This window comes from Coenobita brevimanus, unplaced genomic scaffold (assembly GCF_032717465.1).
Source record: "Coenobita brevimanus isolate Jiangsu-jjx unplaced genomic scaffold, ASM3271746v2 jjx.HiC_scaffold_316, whole genome shotgun sequence".
Classification (NCBI taxonomy): Eukaryota; Metazoa; Arthropoda; class Malacostraca; order Decapoda; family Coenobitidae; genus Coenobita; species Coenobita brevimanus.
This window is the reverse complement of record NW_027644158.1, coordinates 86394-92216: the sequence shown is the minus strand read 5'-3', so window position 1 is coordinate 92216 and position 5823 is coordinate 86394. Positions and strand designations below refer to the sequence as shown.

Below are 5823 nucleotides of genomic sequence, written 5' to 3'. Positions count from 1 at the left end.
TGCCACCCACCCTGGTGTACCTCGTACTATTCCCTGTCTCCTATACACATGTCTCAGTCACTTCACATCTTGAGAATCCAACATATTCATCGATCGGCTGCACTCCCGTTACATCTCTAATTCTGTTTATTTGGTATCTTTTCCCACCATTTAACTCCCATTATTCTTCTATGTTTTTTATTTTTCAAACACCAAGAATTTATTTTCCATAGTCACTAAAAGTGCTGTACTAAGACTCGTAAATCCATAAATTAAGATACTCCTAACCACATTTACCTTATAAAGTTTTATTTTTGTATGCACAGAGAAATTGTTATTATTCCAAATATTTTTAAGCATTCCCATTGCCTGATTAGCCTTCTTTAACCTTTCCTCGAATTCAAAGTTCAAAGAACCATCCTTGGCTAAATAAGTACCTAAATATTTAAACCTATCAACTTGCTTTACAACCATACCTCCAATTACACATTCCTAGTACGCCTGTAGTGGTTCATATTGATTATTTCAGTTTACCACAATGAATAACCAAACCCACCTTGCGACCTTCACTTCACCAGCTAGTCCAACACTCTCTGCATCTCTTCTGGCCCATCACAAATCAAAACTATATCATCTGCATAATCTAAATCCAAAAGTTTCCTGTTCTCTCCCCAAAGTATACCTGCACTGGTTTCTTATTCAATCATGCTTCATAATGTAATCACTAATTCAATATAGTGAGTAAAGTAGATAGAACACCACCTTTTTGAATTACTCAACTTTGACTTCAAATTGAACTACTCAGACAACCATCAACCATCACTTCCTTATTAAATGCAATCTTCATGCGTATGTTCAGCAAATGACCCTCACAAACTCCTCTGGTATTCCATAATGTCTCATGACTTTTCCCCATAGTCTCTCTCGAAACACTATCAAAAGCCTTTTCAAAAATAACAAAACAAAGACTGAATTGTACTCTCATTTCAATAACTCGCTAATTAAATGCATAACTATAATGATCTGATCATTGCAACTATGTCCCTTTCTAAAGCCAGCCTGTTCATCCCTCAGAATACCCTCAACCACTGGCTCCAACCTATTTAAAATGACTCTACTGAAAATTGGGAAATCTATTGCGATGACAAAGAGATTCTCCCCTCCAATTACCACATTCACTCAGGTCTCCTTTCTTCGGAACTTTAACAATGGCACTGATTCTTCCAAACTGATGGTAGTAACCCTGTCTCCACTGATATCTCATTGAATATTTTATCAAGATCATTATTACATCTATCCTCCTCCACTTTAAACATTTCCGGAAAGAAACCATCTTCCCCTAGTGCATTATCATCTTTTAACCGTTTTACTGCTTTCTTCCACTTCTGCAAGCCTCAATCCTCCATTTTCTATGTTTAAATCTTCCTGAGCAGACGGTATATCCTCTTCTGGTGGTATTGGTCTATTAAGTACTGTCTCAAAATGCTCTTTCCATCTATTTTTAATATCTCCATCTTTGGTCAATAAATTTCCTTCCATGTGTCTCTAATCGGTATTTCCTTGCGTTTACCTGCATTACCACTCAGTTCTCTAATCGATTCATGATGCTATTCTTTGACTCAACCATCATTTTTGTTTATTAAGATTTCAGTCTCTGCAACCTTTTCATCCACACATCTTCTTTTATCTCTCCTAGCTAACCTTCTTACTTCTGAATTCCAAACTCCAGTACGCAGTTCTTGCTAATTCAATCTCTCGTTCATCAACGCACAGAATCTCACTCACAATTTAGCCTCACCTCTCTTTTTTATCATATCCCACGTTTCATCTTGATATCCATTTCTTTCTCCTGACTCTATGTCTCCTTCCAATCTGACATTCACCAGTAAACTGATGCAAAACTTTGTTCACATCCTCCCACACTTCATCTACACTTCTCTCCCCTCTTCCAACGTTTCCAACACCAAAAACCTATTTCTGCATTCTAATCTGAATCTTCTCCTTTCTTTCTCCTTCCCTTCTAAGCTTAACAACATCGTATCTACCAACACCAGATTTTTCCTTCTTCTGATTTTTAAGTTTAAACCTTATTTTTGCAATGTTGAGTTGATGGTCACTACCAATATCCGCTCCCCGCTTGTTATGAATATCTAGCAGAGAACTTCTATGCCTCCTACTGATAGCGATACTCAATCTGATTTTTATATTTTCCACACGGCGCACACCCAAGTTGTCTTGTGTATATTGCAATGCCAAGAGGAGAAAATGAAATCGATAACTAAGTCATTCAATATACAGAAGTTTCCAAACCTCACTCTGTTTTCACTCATCCGTACTACCAACTTATCTTACCCATACATGCCTCAAATCCCTCTATTTGAACAGCCCATTACTGCATTAAAGTCTCCAACGTATTCAAAAAAACACTGTTGGGTCTAGGTACCCTTCCTAATCCTTCTTTCAACTCTTCATAAATACATATATATATATATCATCGAGTGCATCATATAGTACATATATATATATATATATATATTGATATGGAATATATATATTTATATAAAATAAAAAGATTCTAATTCTTCAAAATGGTTCGACTGCAATAGTGCTAGTATAAGAACCCAAAATTTGTCTTTAGCATATAATCTACTATTTAAAGAAAAATAATGATATCGAATCCCTCAGTCACTTTAAAATTGTTAGGAACCTTTCACAAGTTAAACACACTTTAATTCTACCAGTTCAGACTTTCCATACAACCAAGCATCCAGACCATTAAATTAATAATATTACTATTAATGCAATGCTTTGAGACTAAATTTTCTAATCTTTTCAACAGTGACATTAACAAGTCTTCTCACCCATTTCCCCCACTAAGCTCTTCACATGGAAACATTGTAAAGGACCTTCGTAGAGAAGCTAATATTCTTGCCAATGCGTTTGTCAGAAATTCTACCCTTAGAGCAAGTCATTCAAAACGTTCCTTTACTAGAACTTGACTCCTCCCAAAATTGCTGCTCTCAAGATACAGACTAAAGACGAAGTAAAATGTATCCTAAACAATTCACAAGTCAGTTTAACTTAATTTGTTTTTTATTTCTCTGTTCTTGTTTTAAAATGTGGCCTATCTATCTATCTATCTACCTATCTATTTATCTATATGCACAGAGATAGATAAATAGACAGATAAATACAGACATAGCCTATAAGTGATAGGCACATATTTGTGTGCGTGTGTGTGCGTGTGTGTGTGTGTGTGTGTGTGTGTGTGTGTGTGTGTGAGAGAGAGAGAGAGAGAGAGAGAGAGAGGGGGGGAGAGAGAGAGAGAGCAAAGTATGAGGCACGAATGTGAAGATAAAGAGGTGATTGGTTATAGACACAAGCATCAAGTAAGGAGATCTATGGGGAAATACCTAGACGCCCAGTGGTGGAGGTAACTAAAACTGGAGGAAGTGCCATCACGGTAAAGTGGGCAGATGCGTAGACAGTGTCCTGCAGATATATGCACAGGTAGATTTACAGTCAGATGAGGGCAGAAATTAAACACAGTTTTGCTTGCATGAATATAGCGGAATTACTAATTAGACTATATTATAGATTTATATAGATAGAGTTACTTCTAATTACCCAAAGTTTTAAGAACTATTTCATATCAAACTGTAGGTGTTATCTAGCAACTCCTTAGCATAGTTCCCCAGAGATTTTCTGGATAGGCTGTGTTTAAAATTATGAAGAGACATTCAAATAGCATCATAGTTTAAATAAAGCTATCATACATTTTTGAAGCATGATAAGCAACATTTTTTTTCCCCATTCACAGTGTCCCATCTACTACTTCATCGCCCACCCACCCCCATATCTCTCTCTCTCTCTCTCTCTCTCTCTCTCTCTCTCTCTCTCTCTCTCTCTCTCTCTCTCTCTCTCTCTCTCTCTCTCTCTCTCTCTCTCTCTCTCTCCATCTCTCTCTCTCTCTCATCTCTCTTGTCTCTCTCTCTCCTCCCACCACTACTCTAGCACTTCTCTCACTGGCACATTGCTACCCACCTTATCCCAGTACAGTATCTTTTACTAACTCCACGGGTGGGTTCACGACCGGTGGTAAGTCAGCGTCAAGTGTACCCATGCTGTCCCATGGCCTATCCTGGACATACCCAATACCCAAGAGGACAACATTCGCATTATATGCTGTAACCAGACAGAAGTTTCATTGAGTTTAGGACAAACATCAGTTCGGAAGCAGCTTACTCGTATTTTTTAACTGAATTATTCCCTCCACAACCTTCAAGTACTTCGCTCGTGTCTAAGCTGAAAAAAGGTTTAGGCAGGGAAGTAGGAATAAAAATGAGAAGTACACATCTGTTTATAATCAATTAACCATGAGGACATCGTCTGCAACTTATTCTTGCTGACACCACACAATTTTACTAAGCCTAGTCATTAGTTAGTGAGTGTACTCAGTCCATCGTAACGGGCTATTCTAAAGTACATATCCCGTATCCCAGAGCACGTCATTTTGTACCTTTTTTTTCGCCATACCAGGCTATAGTTCATTCAGGTATACGAAAATACCCAAGTCGTATAGGGGATTAATACTGGTTAAACTCACATTTAATACTGGTTCAACTCTCTCTTTTAATACTGGTTCAACCCTCCCTTTTAATACTGGTTCAACCCTCTCTGCAGCCTCCACATGATAGAGGGATATTTCGCCAAAATATCATGCTGAAGTCAAAATATTTTCACGAGGAGCACCAAAATGCTTCGAGACCTTTTATGGGAGACATCTTTCAAAATAACGACGTGCAGGCTATACTGATATGTTGTCAAATTATACTGCACACACGGATGTCAAGAAAGTAAATCTATCATTTACCTGGAATTTTACCTGTGCCAGCTGTAAGCAGCTAGAATAAAATAATAGTATCATAATTCATAGACAGATAATGACATGTGTATTATTATTTATTATTCGCTTTCTTTGTCCTGCTTCCTGAAAACAACACGCCAATTTGTAAAATATTTGAAAAGGGTTTGACTTTGAGAATTTGTATTTGTGTACCGTTTTAACCCTTTCACAGCACAACCGCAAAGTACACCTACTTAAGCTACTTCCAAGCTAATTTATGGGACTGACAGAACATGATAGGAGTCTTGAGAAAGAGCAAATATTCTTCACCATTTGGTTCCGATCATTTTTATTTCTACAGTTAATCGCCACAACGGTTTAATGAAACTGACAGTGGAAACAAACGGCCTGATAGAGTTAATTTCACTGTAACCAGCAAAACGCATTTACTTTGAAGATCGTTTGAAATGTACCGGTTGAACGCTGATGCAGCCACGGTAGGGATCATCAAGAAAGCCACAAAATCCGGGAAACCTCATGTTTCCCATTCATTCATTGCCAGACGCCATGTATCCCAAACGGGGTGGCCAAGGGCTTAGAGTTAATTTTTTTACAGGGAGGAGCACTAATCTTCCACCAGAACTCATCATATTACTGAGAGATGCCAACAGCATCTGGTGTTCCCAGGCGGTCACCCATCCAAGTACTTCCAACGACTCCAACGTTGCTTAACTTCACTGATCGGATGGGAAGCGGTGTACCTAACGTGGTATGGCACATGGCAAACCTTAGGAAATCAATAAAAGTAGGCTGCCAGCTTATTATATATCGAAACATACTGCCTGGAAACTAACACTGCCAACATTTGGACTGCAGTCTATTGGTTGTATTCCACCACTGAGCAAACAATTATCCTGTACAGAATCTCACTGCCACACAGATTTCATGACAGAAAGCTCGCTCATGTATCTGCTCATCAATTTTTTGATTCAATATAT

General features: G+C 38.1%; 1 pseudogene; it reads right to left on the bottom strand.

The window, feature by feature from the left end:
* Nucleotides 1-5487: 5487 nt before the first annotated feature.
* Nucleotides 5488-5608, bottom strand: LOC145390167 (5S ribosomal RNA; annotated as a pseudogene).
* Nucleotides 5609-5823: the final 215 nt, after the last annotated feature.